General features: G+C 42.0%; 1 long non-coding RNA gene across 1 annotated transcript; it reads left to right on the top strand.

Moving 5' to 3' along the window:
- The first annotated feature begins 14,691 nt into the window (after positions 1 to 14,691).
- On the top strand, positions 14,692 to 16,874 carry LOC308464484. Its single transcript, XR_013980075.1, has 2 exons — positions 14,692 to 14,910; positions 16,639 to 16,874. It is a non-coding gene; the product is annotated as an uncharacterized lncRNA (long non-coding RNA).
- The last annotated feature ends 296 nt before the right edge of the window (positions 16,875 to 17,170 follow it).

Genomic DNA, 17,170 nt, shown 5'->3' with positions numbered 1-17,170 from the left:
GTCATAGATCTTTCTCTTGAAGGGGCCATGTAATAGATATTTAGTTGATATTGCATACATCACATTGATTATATTGTCTCACCTGCACCCTGCAAGAGAGAGTCCACTGCAGGTACCATCTCACTAAGAGGTTCATTCCATATGATGTATGAATGAGAACATTAGTGTGGTAGCACTTGCCCTTTGGGGCTCTTTCCCATTGCATATCAGACATGAGCTGTCTCTATTGTCTTTTTAGCCAATATAATATATTGAAATATAATAAAAATGCAGCCATACAACAAACAGATAAGCCTTTTAAGGCAACATTTTTATCCTAGTCTGTTGCTGCATTAGAAATGAAATTGTTTGTATATAAATTTTTATTGCTGATGTTTTTATTTTTAAATTGCTGCAAGATGCTTTACGGGAGGCAAGGCTCAAATGAAATAAATAAATAAGCCTCAGGTTCTCCAGAGTAAAAAAAAAAGGGGGGTGAAGGTCTCATGATTTGCTCCCCCAAATCACCCACATCATTTGCAGACAGTAAACTGGGGAGGACTTTGGTGGGGTAGATATTGCTTTCAGTTTCGGCGGCACGCTTATCATTAGAAAGGCAGGATACTGCCTAATACTGGGTTGGAACCTTGGTCCATCTACTCCAGCATTGTCTGCACAGATTGTCAGTGGCTTCCCAGGGTTTCAGGCAGCCCTCCCTGAAGATGTCAAGGATTTAATTTGGGGCATTCTCTAGGCAAAGGAAATGCTCTACCACTGAGTTTTGCAGCACCAGCTGGTTTTACACACACACTGACACATAGCAAAGTCCTCTTGCTTAGAAGCCACCACATCGTCTCCCTCCCAACCACCAAATGCCCTGGATTGGTGCTGTGACATCACCTAGCTTCATTCTAGGCCAGGGTGGTCCAACACATGGTTTGAGGGCTGCATGCGGCCCTCAAGGCCTTTTTGGGTGGCCCTCAGCAACATTTGACCATCCGCTGCTGCAGCCCTCACTCTGCATTCCCAAAGTCAGGTAAGCGAGGAGCTGGGCTTTAGGAAGGAGGTATGAGGGCTCTGAAAGGGTCCTCGGGTCCTCTTGTCTCCTTCCCAAAGCCTAGTTAGCACATCTCAGCATGGGGAAGGAAGTTAGAGGGGTCTAGGACCCTGCCAGAACCCCGTACCTCCTCCCCCAAAACTGGCACTTGGGAAGACAGCATGAGGGCTGGGTGTGTGTGTGTCACATTTTGGCCTCACTCCCCCCTCCTACACGACAAGGTAGTGTGTGGCCAGTGGGTTCCTTTTCAAAGTTTTCATGTGGTCCACTTTGTATAAAAAGTTGGACCACCCTGTTCTAGCTTGTGCTAGTGCAGGCTCCTCAACCTCAGCCCTCCAGATGTTTTGAGACTACAATTCCCATCAACCCTGACCACTGGTCCTGCTAGCTAGGGAACATGGGAGTTGTAGGCCAAAAACATCTGGAGGGCCAAGGTTGAGACATGTTCTGTTGTGACATGTGACAGCAGCACCCCACCCCATTGCCGCCCCAAAACGTTTAGGAAGCTACCACCACTGTAACATGGTGAATGTGTGTCTGTCTACACCCTGTGGAAAACCTGAATTGTTCAAAAGAGCCAGTTGATTGTGACAATTTGTCCTATCAATAGAGATGCAGCAATCATAGGAGCCAACTCCCAGGGGCTGAGGTCCCTTTGGGACCCCCAATAAAATACTTGAGGGGGCAAGGCCCCCACAACGTTGATGGGCAGTGCTGCATCTTGTTTGTGTCCCACATCTTGCGGTTGATTATGCAGGTTGGAGCTTACTGCCCCTCCCCCCAAAAATATTTTATTCAAGTTGGCACCCCACCAGCAATCTAGATGTTGCTGTTGCTTGCACTCTTACCCCAAGCATTTAAAAATAATAATATTGATGGTAACCATACACAGAGCAACCGTTGACAACTAGTGGTCACTCCAAACAGCATATGGATGTAAAAGAGATTAAAAAGAATCTAAGCAAATCATTACTCAGTTATGTGAACAAAGAGCAACTTAGCAATGGTATTTTAAGCAACTTGAAACTATATTGAGTTAGCTGATGAACAGTTCTGTTTATATCACTGTACAGTCTAATATTAGAATAGATATTTTTGAATGAATGCAGCTGAAAGTGTCAAAGAACTTTTGGAAGAGATACATTATTTATTTGTATTTTATTTATTGATGACATTTCTAGGCCACCTTTCAGCCGAAGCTTAGAAGATAGCTGATAATACAAAGGTTTTAATAATCCAACAATTAACTAAATTCAAAATCCCACCAGTGGCCAAAGCAGCTAAAATCAGATGTAAAAAAATTAAAGAGACCAAGGAATAAAATTATTCATTAAAAGTTGGGGAGGGGGATAAAACTGTCCTCATACGACTCAAAAATAAGATGACAAAGTACCTGCCTTCCTGGGTAGAGCATTCCCAAGCTTGGGGGCCACCACTGAAATGCTACCAATGACATCTCTGAAGGCTGTTGCTTCTGGAGCAGGACCTGTATTACAATAAACATCCTACTGTGGCACTTTGCCTCTGGGACTGATGGGCCCTCTGTTCTGCCTTGTTGAGTCAATAGATGTAGTCAGTGCCACTAAGGACAAATCAGTGGGGAGATATGCCTCAATTTTCTCCTTGTGTCACATCAGGAGAGCAGTCACTGATTTAGACAACTAATAATATGTTTACAGATTACAGTGGTACCTCAGGTTACATACGCTTCAGGTTACATACGCTTCAGGTTACAGACTCCGCTAACCCAGAAATAGTGCTTCAGGTTAAGAACTTTGCTTCAGAATAAGAACAGAAATTGTGCTCCGGCAGCGCGGTGGCAGCAGGAGGCCCCATTAGCTAAAGTGGTGCTTCAGGTTAAGAACTCTTTCAGGTTAAGAACAGACCTCTGGAATGAATTAAGTACTTAACCCAAGGTACCACTGTATTTTGAAAGCTATAGGAGGTTCATTGTCCATTTTGCTGTGGGCTTCCAATAAAACATCAGAGGTGGAAAAAAAACATGTTTTATCAAGTTTGTATTTGCCATTTTCGGTTCCTTTGGGAGAAAGTATATCAAACAAACAAACAAGCAAATGTTACTAGCATATAGAAATGTTTTCAAATCAATGAAAAAGAAAGAGCCAAGGAAGTCCTCTATTCAAAAAAATGGGAGCAATTAAGTTGCAGTGAAACATGCTTTCAAATGTTTGTAAGCATACAGTATAATCCATATATCTTTTCTGGCCCATGTATGGCCCATCGAATGTGGACTGGGTAGGTTCATTCCAAAATAAGGAGTACAGTGGTTAAGAACTTAATTTGTTCCAGAGGTCCGTTCTTAACCTGAAACTGTTCTTAACCTGAAGCACCACTTTAGCTAATGGGGCCTTCTGCTGCCACCGTGCCACCGCCATGCGATTTCTTTTCTCATCCTGAAGCAAAGTTCTTAACCTGAGGTAATAGTTCTGTAACCTGAAGCGTCTGTAACCCGAGGTACCACTGTAAATCAAAATCCTCCCCCAACTGTACTTGTGTGTAATGTAATTCCAGAAATAATTTTTAAGACTCTCTGTGAAGGAATCACAAAAGGGGCAGGATTAGCTGAGTCACAGAGCAATAAAATTGTAGAGTTGGAAGAGATCCCAAGAATCATCTGGTCCGAAACCCAGCAATGCGGGAATCACAGCTAAAGAAGCCCTGACGGGTGGCCATCAAACCTCTGCTTTAACATCTCCAATGAAGGAGAGCCCTCGTGTTCTGAAGTAGTTCACTCCAGTGTTGAACAGCTCTTACCACTTTAGTCAGAATCTCCTTTCTTATAATTTGAATCCATTGGTTTGAGTCTTACCCTCTGGAGCAGCAGAAAGAAAGCTTGCTCCATCATCCATGTAACAGCCTTCCAGATATTTGAAGATTATTAGCTTTTGTTCATTTGTTCATATGCTAAAACTTTTTGTAAATAAGATTCCCCTCCCCAAAAAAACATATTTTCATAGTAACTCTATTTAAATTGCATCCTTTAAAAAATGCCCTTTGACTTTGAAGCTTGTTATTCACATCACACCCAGATGCCTTACGCCCTACTGAGTATATAGAGTTGGCTGGAGTATTAGAGCTGTTGAGTACAGTGGTACCACTGGTTGCGAACGGGAGCTGTTCCACAGCCCCGTTCGCAACCTGAACAGAATGCACCCCGCTTCTGTGCGTCTGTGCGTGCGCGGGTCGCGATTCGCCGCTTCTGCACATGCACGTGACGTCATTTTGCGTGTCTGTGCATGCGCAAGCAGCGAAACCCGGAAGCAACCTGTTCCATTACTTCCAGGTCACCATGGGACGCAACCTGAAAACGCTCAACCTGAAGCAAACGTAACATGAAGTATGACTGTATAAAGATGGCCACTGAGTGGCAACCGTGAGTATCAAAGAAGGAGAGGTGGTGTTATCCAGTTTGCAGACCACCCTTCCCTCTCATGGTACATGCTGTATCAGTGCCATCCAGAAATCTACTGTTCAGTAGGACAGAGCTGCAACAGTGAATCACCGTTGCTTATCAGGAGGAGGGGGACGGAGGTGGTGTAGAGGTCAGCACAGTGAAAATGCACTGGTGGAAGCAGTCCATGGTCCTGCTGGCATGGTTGCACTGCACCAACCTCCCCACCACCTCATCCCTCCTCTTCTCCCTCCTGGTAAGCAACAGGAACTCACCTGCCGGCAAGCTAGTATAGCTGCTCCAACCCACCTGGTGCCATCACACTCCCCTGCTTGAGCCATAATTTGGGAGGAGTGGGATGAAGGTCCTAGTTAACAAGAAGAATACTTAAAGGATAGAACTGGGGTCAATCTATTCACACCCCCCCTTCAAAGGAAATAATCTACTTCCAGCCAGCCAGCCATACAGTTCCTGGGTTGGGGGGCAGGATGGGATTCATCAGTTGTAAAGCAGCAAGGACATAGCCTGTGTCTGATGTTTATTATGCACAGAATATTCTAGGGTCCTTTGCATAAAAAATAAATAAATAGCTAATCATATGTCCGAAGACAGGAGTGCCTGGCGTGCTCTGGTCCATGGGGTCACAAAGAGTCAGAGATGACTAAATGACTAAGCATCAACAATCATATGTCCAGAATTATATGCCGTGACAAGTAGTCTTTTTTTTCCTGTTTGTGTCCTGAAGATCTCATTTGGTAATGTTATGTAAAGTGCTAACAAAAACAGAAGGCTATAAAGCAGACTTCCTTCTTCCTGCTCAGCATTGCCAACAATTGCCAGTTTAAGTAATTCCAAGAGACAAAATCTCCAGTGGAGAGAAACAGCTGTAGAACTCTGACGAGCCTCCAGAGGGTCTCAATATGTGTCAACGGCTGCCGATTTCAGACTTGACAGATCAACCAAACAGGACCATATCTGACACCTGTTGCCTTGCCTGATTGCACTTTGCACCAGTTGTCTTTATGGGCCTTTGCATACCATTACCCATGATCCTTTGAAATATTACCTATAAAACTGTCTTTAATGGGTAGTTGTGCATGAACCGTTAACAACTTGCTTCTTCTGTTCTGGGCATAATGCAAGAGTTCCAAATTAAAGCCAGAAAAGGAAATAAAGCTGCTGTTTTGTAATGATGATTCACCTGGCAAATTATCCCGCTATCTATAGCAGAGAAAAGGAAGACAAAAATATTTCTCACTTGGAAATGGGAAAGGTATGCACAGGTATGTTCCTAGACCTTTGTTGTTGTTGTTTTATTTAAAAGAAGTTCAAGAGTTGTTAAACAGCATTACTCCTGAGTCCAGAGGCAAGCTTTCTTCTGTGGAAGGCCAGAAAGAAACTTGAGACAAATTTCTGCAAGGAGAAGTGGCTCAATTGGCAGAGGAATTTTGATTTTTTAAACCCCCACTCCTCATAAAACCTTAGAAGAAGCACATTTTGAATTTTAGTTGTATGGCGTAGGGGGAGAGATTTTTAAGCCTTTTGGAATACTAAGCTTGACATGATCACAATAATGAGGATCTAAGGTTATGTAAGTTATGTTCTTCTTGAGCCCCACATTGATCAAAAAGATTCCTTCATTGCAGAGGTTTGGACTAGATGACCCTCAGGGGGTCCTTCCAGCTCTACAATAATATGATAATTTTTAAATACAAAATACTTTTGTGTTTTTTTAATTGCCAGTTATTGGTTATTTCTGGGTCTTTTTAGAAGTTGGGGTTGGATCCAGTACTAGTCATACTCAGTAGAACCACTGAAATGAATAAAGATAGCTAACCTAGGTTCATTCATTTCATTGGGTCTACTCTGAGTAAATTTGCATACAACCCATAGAACTATTATGAACCATAGAATTGTAGAATTGGAAGGGACCAAGAGAGTCATCTAGTCCAACCCCTGCAATGCAGGAATCTTTTTGCCCAAGGTGTGGCTTGAGCCCATTCCTGAGTGGGGTCATCCAGAGTTCTGGAGTATGTTTTCAGCAATATGCTTCTAAGTAATACATACCTTAATTTAATTATTGTGCATCTTTAGATTTTTAAAATAAAAAATCAAAATAATAATCGATTCATCCTAAGTGCCTCATGCTGAGACCGAAAAGTTGGATACAAGAGTTTTTTAAGATAGCAAACAAAAAACTGCAAAACTTTTACATAATATGGTCCTCCTTTATTACTATGCATCAAAGGAAGAACATGCATCCCCCCCCCCCAAATAATCTTTATTAGTTTTCCGGTTACATACTCCACACACACATAATGTGTTGCATTTTACATTTATACTTGCTCCTAAGCGCTGACTTCCCTCCTTCCTTCTTCTGGTTTTTTATATCACATATAATTTTATTGCATTATTTTCATCCATTTTGTATATTGTTATTCATTTTCCATATTTGTCCATAGAATATCCATAAACAAATAAATCCTCCTGTTTATACAATTCTTGTTGTCTGTCTGTATTCATTTACAACTACTGAAAGAACATACATTTAAACCACCTAAGACACATGGGAGCATGTGGAATGATATTTTTAAAGCAGCAACTGTAGAAATATTTTTTTATTGTATTATATTACTAATGTAATTACCTGGTCGTAGCTGGGGCTGTTTTTTTAGGGGGGGTAGGGAAAAACTGTATTTGATTGCTTGTATTTGATTATATGTTGTTCTTATATTCAACTAATAAAATATTCCCCAAAAAAAGATAGCAAACAAAGGGAATCAGAACTGAGAGGACATTGTCATGTCTGAAGTACAGCTCTCACAGGTTAGAATGGGGGGCAGATTTGCCACACCCCAACTCCTCTCCCAAGAATACTCATTTGGTTGGTCCTGGGGAGGAGTTGTGTAATCTGGTGCCAGTTTGGGAGCCAATCAGAGTGGGAAGGAGAGATTGCTATTTAAGCCTCCCCCAAATCAGCTCAGTCTGCTCCTTTCCTCCCTGTACAGGGGGGACTTAGCTAGTTGCCTGTTTGGGGGCCCAGTAGAATTTTGGGGGGAGCTCCACAATTGGCTACAGGATCCTCCATTTTGCCTGCTGCATGTGTTGGAATGGCATACTTTTGATTTATTTAATTGGCCATTAGTCTGGGCAGGAAAGAGTATGAGTTGCAGGGCAATCAAATGAGTCAATATTGGATTCAAGGTCACTCTTTGTCACACAGCCCTGCTTTACTGAGGGATGTCATGAGGGGTGCCCTCTAACTTGGCATGTGCACTGGGGGGAATGCTGAGCCAGTGTGGTCACAGTGTGCATGTCAAATTCATATATCCAAGGTGCTCAGGGTAAGGAGGAAGAATTGTTGTGTCCTGAGTCTTCCTTAAGGGTGTGATGGCAATGGAGTGGATCAGAAGGAATCTGCTTCTCCCTAAGAAGAGCATCCTAGGTTCAAAGTCTGGCATCTTTCGTTATAAAGGGTGTCAGATCTCAGGACTAGTAAGGAACCTCTACCACTCTCAGTCGGAGAACCCTGAACTAGATGAACTTGTGTCCTGACGTCGTGTACAGCAGCTTCCCATAACCTTTGGGCTGCCTGTGCTAGCTGACAGCCACTCTGAAAATGGCATCTGCTACCAAGAGCACCATGCCTTTTGACACAAATACCCAGCAGCACAGCAAAACTATTTTCAGCAACCAACAGCTTGCTTCTAAGACCAACATATTGTTCAAAACGCTGTGTGACTTAAAGCCCCATAAGACCTTCCTCCCTTCACTGGTACTTGGCTTTATATTTAGACAATAATGAATTATTGGAGACACATGCCAGAGGCATGCTCAGGCAGTCAGGCACAAAAAAGAGAAGACTGGGAGAGGAAACAACAACAACCCCCCTACAAGAAGTGTAAGGACAGGGCAGAAATGTTCTGATGAGATTAGAAAGACTTTTTTCTTCTTCAGGGTGTCTTTTCTCAACTCATACTGAAAACAGTATTATAGTCTTAAAAGTGTGTGTGTGTGTGTGTGTGTGTGTGGTTTTTTTAAAAAGCCAGAACAATAATAACATGTAGATAAGGAAAGAGTAAGAAAAGATGATAAACAATCTGCTCTGCTTAGAAATTAGCCTCATGCACTCAATGTTTGGGAAGTAATATAGAAATATTTGGCCAGTCAAGAGCTGTAAAACCATCAGTGTTGAGAATGCCCTCCACTGACCCTTTGGCATGGAGGAGATACTGAGACCGGGTAACACCAAGTGGACAACCACTGTTTGGCAGTAGCCATCCATGTTAACATTATAGAAGGATGAGGCAAGGTGAATGCAATTTATAGCCAGGAACCAATGTCTGTTGGGTACCTGGATAGAGGGGGCCAAGTGCACAGAAACCTCACACTTTTGTGTGACTGGAACATGATCTACTGTCACATCTACTACTACATCCACTGTGACATCCCCCTTCGTGGAAGCATACCCATTAAATGTCATCTTCAGTCTGAAAAGGGTTAGCCAGCCCTGATAAAATGCATTCCTGTTCCTCGTCCATTATTTCTGCAGGGACAAGAGTAGCATAAAGGGATCAATACAGGTTTTGAACAGGGGAGGGAAGGCAGAAGGAAGGACTGTATTTTATGTGGTTTTCTTATAGTTCCTTTCTTTTCATATCTCATAATAACTGGAGATCTAGATACTCCTGAAGAAAAACTATCAGTGGGTGGCATCTTCTATAAATGCTTCTAAATATCTAGGAGAGTCAGCAGATTAAAATAAAAAATAAAACTAGACTGCTACACATGCCTACAATCTCAGGTGCTTCTTGACATTTGCAGCTTGGGGCAAATTAAGGCACACCGACATCCAGCCATTAGCGGTTGTCAAAAGTGCACTGCATACTCAGAACCAGCATGAGGTAGTGGAAGAACATACACAGGTTCATCAGTCAGTTCACCATTTGCTTCAGGAAAAGCTACTTTCTCTCCCTGCGTCTATTTTTCATTGGTAAACTAAAGTAATAACATGTGCAGACTTTGGAATGAAATATTGCTGTCTGTGTGTGCCATATTATGAGATACTACTCTGTAAGCACTAAACATGAGAATGGATGAGGCAAAATTTTGAAGGCATTAAGGAAACCAGCTCCCACATGACCAAAATCCTTGAGACTATGAGTGATATTCAACTAAGTTTTATTCAGAGTAGATTTGTTGAAGTTAATGGACCTAATTTCAAGGGATCTACTCTGAGTAAAAGTTAGTTGATTACCACACAATTGCACTATTGGGCATTATTGCACTTTAATGCCTCTACTCCAAGTAAGCTTACAACTTAGTTTTCATGCTAAAAGAGCATAAATATGTGTAACAATGGAGCCTTTTTGCAATCACAGTTTTTGTCATGAGGAAGCTGGTGGGGTGGGGGTTTGACATTTCACTTACTCCAGTCTTTCCGGTGTTCCAAGCTATTTTTTGCATCCTCAAGATTTCCTTGTATAGGCACTCTAAAATGGTAACGTTTGTCCTTGTGGAAGGACCAATGTAGATATCATTCTGAAATTTGGCAGGCTTCACTCCCTCAGAAGGGGTGGCCATACCTGGAAATGGCATCCACTTCTGGCAGAAAATCAAAATTTGTACCTTGTTAAATAAAAAATAAATGTGCAAAACAAAAACAACACACACCTCAAACTTTGGGTGCATCTTCTTGCATTTGGGTTGAGGTTAATCCACTTGGGAGGGATGCAAATTTCATCCATTTCTGGGGAAAGGGAAGCATTGTTATAGACATTTTTTCATTCACAATTATAGTAAATGGGGGGTGGGCACAGAGCTTCCCTTTTAACAGATCTAATTCAGTCCCAAATAATGATTCAAATGGGAAAACATGGAGTGACTCCAAGGCAGACTGGGGTGCAAGGCAGACCCTTAGCTACAGGTATAAGGGTATAAGTCAAATCATGTGGCCAATGCACACAGCTATCATTAGGATGTATGGGGTACAAGCCTCAAAGGATTGCTGCAAGTTGGGGTGGGTTGGCCCAGAGGGATCTTTGACTGCCAACAGGAAGGAGAGGCAAGACAGGTCATGAAAAAGGCTGAGTCCTACCTGACTGCTGTCTGCGTCTTCCTGGCAGAAAGTAGGTCCAACACCATGGCTCTCCTTTCTACCTGATGTCCCATCCCACAGCATAAATGCTCGTCCTGTGTGGTGTGAGTGGTGCTTCTCAAGTGGGTTTCCTCCAGGAAAGCAGCTTGTGAAACAGCACTATGCAGGACTGGATCCTCACTTAGCAGCTTTTAAGCAGGAGGCTCTGATTCTACATGGTGCCATGCACCCCCACATTTTAAGGGTTTGTAAATCTTTTAAAAATCCTTAGCCCCAACTCCCATATTGTTTGAGAGATGAATCCAGAGGGCAAAAGGCAAACTGGCCTGATTGCAGCTCAAGGCCATGGAGTGGATTGGGGTGGCAGCATCTGTGCATAGCCCTAGCTAACATATAGCCCCAAATAATTAGTTTCTACTACAACTCATGCCTGAGATTAATTTGGAAAGTCAGTACCACCCCACACTTTCCAATGGCAAAATTCTCAGGGATAATAGAGGGTTAAATCTGAATGTGGTACAGCAATCATAAAATGTTAGCATTAAGCAAATATAAGAACAGAGATATCCAATGTAATTTGTTTATTTGGGCAATCTGGTTGCATAGTTTACATCTGTCAATGAGAGCTTCATCAAGACTAACCCTGCATGCCTATACAGAAGTATAGCTCCATAGGGTTCAATGGGACTTCCTCTCAGAGAAGGATGCAATCCTAACCCCTCTTGCCTAAGAGTAAGCCCCACTGAATTAAATAGTACTTACTTCAGAGTAGGCATGGGTACAGGTGCACTTTGTGTATAGGATTGTAACCTATGGGTATTAATGCCAAGCTGAACTTGATGGAAGTAGACTGATCAATACATCACTAGTTCCCAGGTGGTTTCATCTGGTTATGATCCAGGTTTGACAAACTTACACCACCTTTACACAATACAATTAAAGTACTATGATACATCTTTAAACAGTCATGGCTTCCCTAAAAGAATCATGGGAGCTGTTGTTAAAAGACCCCCTATTCTGCTCCCAGAGCTACAATTTCAGGTTGGTTTAAGAATCAATACCTCTTCATAAGGAACTCTTGGAATCATAGCTCTGTGAAGGGAGGGCAGGGTTTCCTAACAACTCTCTGCACCCTTAAGAAGCTACAGCTCCCACAGTTCTTTGGAGGAAGCCATGCCTGTTTAAAGTGGTGTTATAGTGATTTAGAGGTATGGTGTGAATGTGCCCTCACACCTGCCTAGCTAGAGAAACCTGGTTAACCATTAGCTCAGGAGTGGGAACCTGTAGCCCTTAAGAAGAAGTGGGATGCCCACTCCCATCAGCTTGAGCCAGCACAACCCTAGATAGGATGAGAATTGTAATCTAGCAACACCTGAAGGGTCACAGGTTTCCCACCCAAGTTTTAGACAATGCTGGGGATGTGCTACAGGGGGAAAAAAACCCAAGTTAAATAGAGTGTGAAGATAATGCATGGCGAACAGTTTTCAGCTCTATGGGACAAGGGTATTCATAATAAGCTTTCCATCTTGCTTGGCTTCCATCCAGCACCTGAGGAGTGGTACACCCTAATCTCCTAAACAATTAGTTTGAAGTGCATTTAGTCATCTCTTCTTTTTAAGCAATCCCATTTCTTTGCAGAGTGAAAATTAGAGTAGAGAAGGGGCATGGAGAAATAAATTTCAAATCTCAGAGCTATTCACTTGGTGAAGCAAATGGTGCTTCACACTCAGAGGATCTGGAAAGTTAATTTCTAGCTGAATTATGTGCTGTCGCTGTATAATATTCCTTATTGTATATTACTGACAATGGGTTATGCTTTCAAGGAATAGGAACCATTGTCATAAATATAAAAAATATAATGGAGGAAATTTTGAATTGTCTTTGTCCAGCAGCAAATTTCCCTTGGATGCAGAGAATGTATGTGGGTCTTAGATTGTTTCATATGCAGCATAGCAGTCAGCAGGATGATAAATAACAGAGAAAGCACACCTCTTTTAAACATGGGAAAGCTGCATTCTCCCCAAAATGCTGATAAACGTATTTCTCCCTAAGCTGAAAGGATAATGTTTTCTCAGCCTGTGAGGTATCTCTTCAAACAAATAGTAAATCAGTCAAAATTAATACAAGAGGATGTCTCTAATGCAGCAATGACAGCAATTGTGGCTAGCAGTGATGAATTGTGAAAATAATGATCCCTATTGTCTCCTGCAGTGAGGAGGTGAATGGTCTTCCCAGTCTCTGAAGGAGGGTGGGCAGGAAGGAAGGGAGGCAGGCAGAGGCCCAGTATTTAAGTCAACAATCAAGCTAAGGATGGGGAATAAATTCAATTCAGTTGGCTTTTAAAAGCAAAGCTACCTAATTTGCACTTTCTGAAGCATTAGGCAAACTGAAACACAGCCATCCTTTGAAATTCACACTTCTCTGAATTTTGCAATCCATTTTCCCCCCTGTCAAATAAAGTGTACAAAAATGCATATACTAGGTGTGCATAACAGCACATATATTAGTGGGAATTGCTTTTTTCAAAAAAAAAAATCTATTAGGTAATATTGCATGCAAAAACAAGTATATTTGGAAAAATTCACACCAAAATGTTGATATAGTTTCAGAAAAACTTTTTTTAATCAAGCTGATGTGGGTATGTGGATAGCTAAACTGAAGATCTGAAAACAAGAAACAGAGAGATTTTCCTAAGCCACAGCTAAGAGCAACTTGGAAACTCAGTGTCCCCACCTTTCCAAAAAACAAAACACACATGAATAAGTGAGTGAGATCTGGGTCAAGCACAATTATCACACAGAATTATTGGTGCTTCAAGCACACCTGATTTTTATTTTTCTATTATCTAAAACTGTGGTGCAATTACAGCACAATACTCCCATCATTTTCTGGGTTAACAGGGTTGCAAATGGATTTATCTGGAAGCAATTTACATGGAAATGAGCACTAAATTTCCACTAGATTCTGCTAGATTTCTATAAGTAGTGTTTAAATTGTGTGAAAAATCACATAAAATGCAAAAATTAACAGATAAAGAAATATTGGGAAATTGAATACAGTGTTGTCTGAATTCAGCTAAAATTTGCAAACACATCACTGACTTGTGGACCAAGTCTACCAGTGGGGCAACACAAGCACATCCTGTCAACTGCAGTGCGCAGGATGGATGATATATAAGAAGGCTTTCTAAGTCCATTTCTCAGAAAGCCCATGCAACATGGCCAATGGTCAGGGATGATGGGAGTTGTAGTCCAGCAACATCTGAAGGGCCACACTGATCCCACTCCCATGATGTGTTTCACCTCAGCTGTATGCCAAGGCGGGACCAGTAGGAGAGCCACCACCAAAGACCATTTAAGATGCACTGTACTTGGACTTTGCAGGAATATTCTTCCACAGTATTGCCCAAATCTTGGGTGAATTGGTAGTGGGTGGTGGCAGCTACAAGTAATGGAGAAGCACTGCAGGGTGGTCTTGCCTCTGTGGCATCTTGGCACATTTGTTACAGGGAAATCTCAGTCATAATAAATAACAAGATGAAAGATGAAAAAATCTTTTTTAATAATTCCAGTGGCACCTTTAAGATCAACTAAATATAAGCTTTCACTGTATGAGCTGTCGTGTGTAATATACTAACGGAAATCTTAGGTTTAAGAAAGAGATTGTTACCCATAGAGTAAAGGCTCTTCAGATAAGCATTATTTGCAATCAGATTTGTGGTGCAAGTGTCACTCTGATGCTCCTGCAGACTTCTGATAGCTCTACAGAAACTTCTAGAAACAGTTGTGACATTTATGTGTATTACTAGCATTACTTATATTTGTTTGGTGATTGTCATTTTGCTGATTTTCTCATTAAAAAATAATCAGAGTACTAAGGTCCACTGGGAGGCCATCAGACTGCAGCAACACTCCTAATGTGGAGTAGATGTTAGTCTGAGCGTCAAGGGAACCAAATACATGATTGGAAAAATGGTAAGCAATTACTTTATTTGGATAAATGAACCTAACTAAGCATTTGATCAAACAGGGTAACAGCCAACAATAATTTGGGAGATAAAATAACTCATTTCCATCAATGCATTGATGGAATACTGCCATTTATTTGGAATCCCAAGCTAGGGATTCTAGAAGAGTTGTCATAGAGTTAGAGTTCACTCTTAACACCTTAGTGGGTGATTAGTCCCATCTGAAAACACAATGGAATTAAATAACAGTGGTTGGATTCAGATGTGATGGAAAACTGTGGTTCACCACTATGAGCATGAGCCACAGGTTGTTTGGTTCTAAACAACAGCTTCAGCAATTTGACAGTTATGACAGTCAGAGAGATTCAAAGCGAAGGAGGGCAAGGTTTAGCATTCTGGTAAGGAAATGCATCCAGCACCCTGGATGCAGGGCTTAGATGGGGTGAGCTCCCGTTGCTCGGTCCCTGCTCCAGCCAACCTAGCAGTTCGAAAGCACGTCAAAGTGCAAGTAGATAAATAGGTACCGCTCCGGCGGGAAGGTAAACAGCGTTTCCGTGCGCTGTTCTGGTTCACCAGAAGCGATTTAGTCATGCTGGCCACATGATCTGGAAGCTGTACGCCAGCTCCCTTGGCCAATAAAGCAAGATGAGTGCCGCAACCCCAGAGTCGGTCACGACTGGACCCAATGTTCAGGGGTCCCTTTACCTTTACCTAAGGAAATGCATCCGGCACCTTGGACAGTTCCATGCAGGGCTTAGACTGGATAAGCCAAGAGCAAACCTCAAACGTTATTTCAGCACCAATAAACATCAAGTAAAGGTAAAGGGACCCCTGACCATTAGGCCCAGTTGCGGACAACTCTGCTCTGGGGTTGGGGCACTCATCTCGCACTACTGGCCGAGGGAGCCGGTGAACAGCTTCCGGGTCATGTGGCCAACATGACTAAGCTGTTTCTGGTGAACCAGAGCAGTGCACGGAAATGCCGTTTACTTCCTGCTGGACAAGTTTTAAATAGGAGCTGCACTTTTGTATGAGTTCTGCCTTCAGTGAGAGAAGCCTCATTTTTAATGCCTCATCATTTTTAAAATATGCCTCATTGTTTAAAGTGTCTTAATTTACTCTTAACAGTCACCAGCTCCATCAGAGAGGATGGGTTCTACTAGTATTTCTGAGCTGGAGACCGCAGAGGCAGACAACACAACTGATGTTGAATCCTGATGAGGTGAATGCATGTTGAGTACGTTGTTCCTAAATCTGGGAGCTACGGATTTAACCTGTTTTAGATTAACCTGTCTTAGACTGAAGGGATAGGTACATAGTATTGAGGTGATTGTGAATCTATCTCTATCACTGAAGCGCTAGGCAACCATAATGACAAGGAGCACCAATTATCAGCTTTGGATGGCCTTCCAGCAATGACTAACAGGGATAGCCTAGCAACTGAGAGCCATGTGCTGATAGCAACAAGACGGGTTTATTGCAATACACATTATGTGGGGATACCCTTATATTTGGCTTGGAAGCTGCAGCTGGCACAGAATGAAGTGGCTAGGTTGCTATATGAGGTTTCCTACCATGGACACATGAGACCAATGTTAAAGGCACTGCATCAGCTGCCAATTAGCTGCCAAGTCAAGTATAATGTGTTGGTTTTTCATGAATGTCTACTTCACACTGTTTTTGTTTGGTTTTATTTTAAATGTATCTGCTCTTTTGTGTTTTTGTTTTTGCTGTTCTTGTTGTACACTCCTGCTGCTGCTGCTGCTGCTGCTACTGCTGCTGCTGCTGATATAATATGCAATGCACTTCAAACCAAAGGAAACAAAACCTATGGAAAAAGGAAGTTCATAGCAGTATATAGCACTCATTTTAAAGGGGTCCCATAGTGCAGATTGGGGTTAAAGGTGGTTATGAAAATGCTAAAGAGCATTGTATTTAAGGTCAAATCATGCCAAGACTTGACTCTCACTGCCAAGGAAAATCTAAGACAATAGTTCCCACATGACATCCCATGTCTGTTACAAACGTAAGAGAGGGAATAAAGGTAGCTTCATTGTTGATTCAATTGGAAGTGTGCAGTTTTGTTTTAGCCTTTAGTCACACAAAGATTTTTGTTTCTACTTTAGAGACCCCACAGAGATTTAGTTCTACAAAAGCCACAGCCTTTGGGTAATGATTGGATGAAATATTCCTACAAAGAAGATTCCACCTATACTTTACTGACATGGATGACTCCAGAGCCACCCACTCAGCACCACAGGAAGGGGTGCCTGCTTTGTTTCTCCTGGATCAAAGAATACTTTGGCACGCTTTTACCAGTCTGAGTATTTGATGACCAAAAAATAAAATAAAAATGTATCTATGTGTCGGGGCAGGGGAGATAATTGCACAGATGCAAACAAAGACGGGGATGGCGGCAAATGAATTTTACAAGTAAAAGAGCTGTTTGTGTTGTTGACTGCAAATACGATGCTGCAGGTGCAATAAGGCATCCTTTTGTGAAGACAGAAAAGAATTAACCAGAGGCAAAGGGAAGAGATAAAGCTGATCTTTAAAGGATGAATATGTGGAAAGTGCCTTTGAGCTTTTCTGGTACACTAGATTATTCTAACAATAAAATGAAATGAAATAAGGCAACCTGCTTAGAATAACAAGCCC

This window comes from Podarcis pityusensis, assembly GCF_964106645.2.
Source record: "Podarcis pityusensis genome assembly, chromosome: 15".
NCBI classification, from domain to species: domain Eukaryota; kingdom Metazoa; phylum Chordata; class Lepidosauria; order Squamata; family Lacertidae; genus Podarcis; species Podarcis pityusensis.
This window is presented reverse-complemented; position numbering and strand designations above follow the sequence as displayed.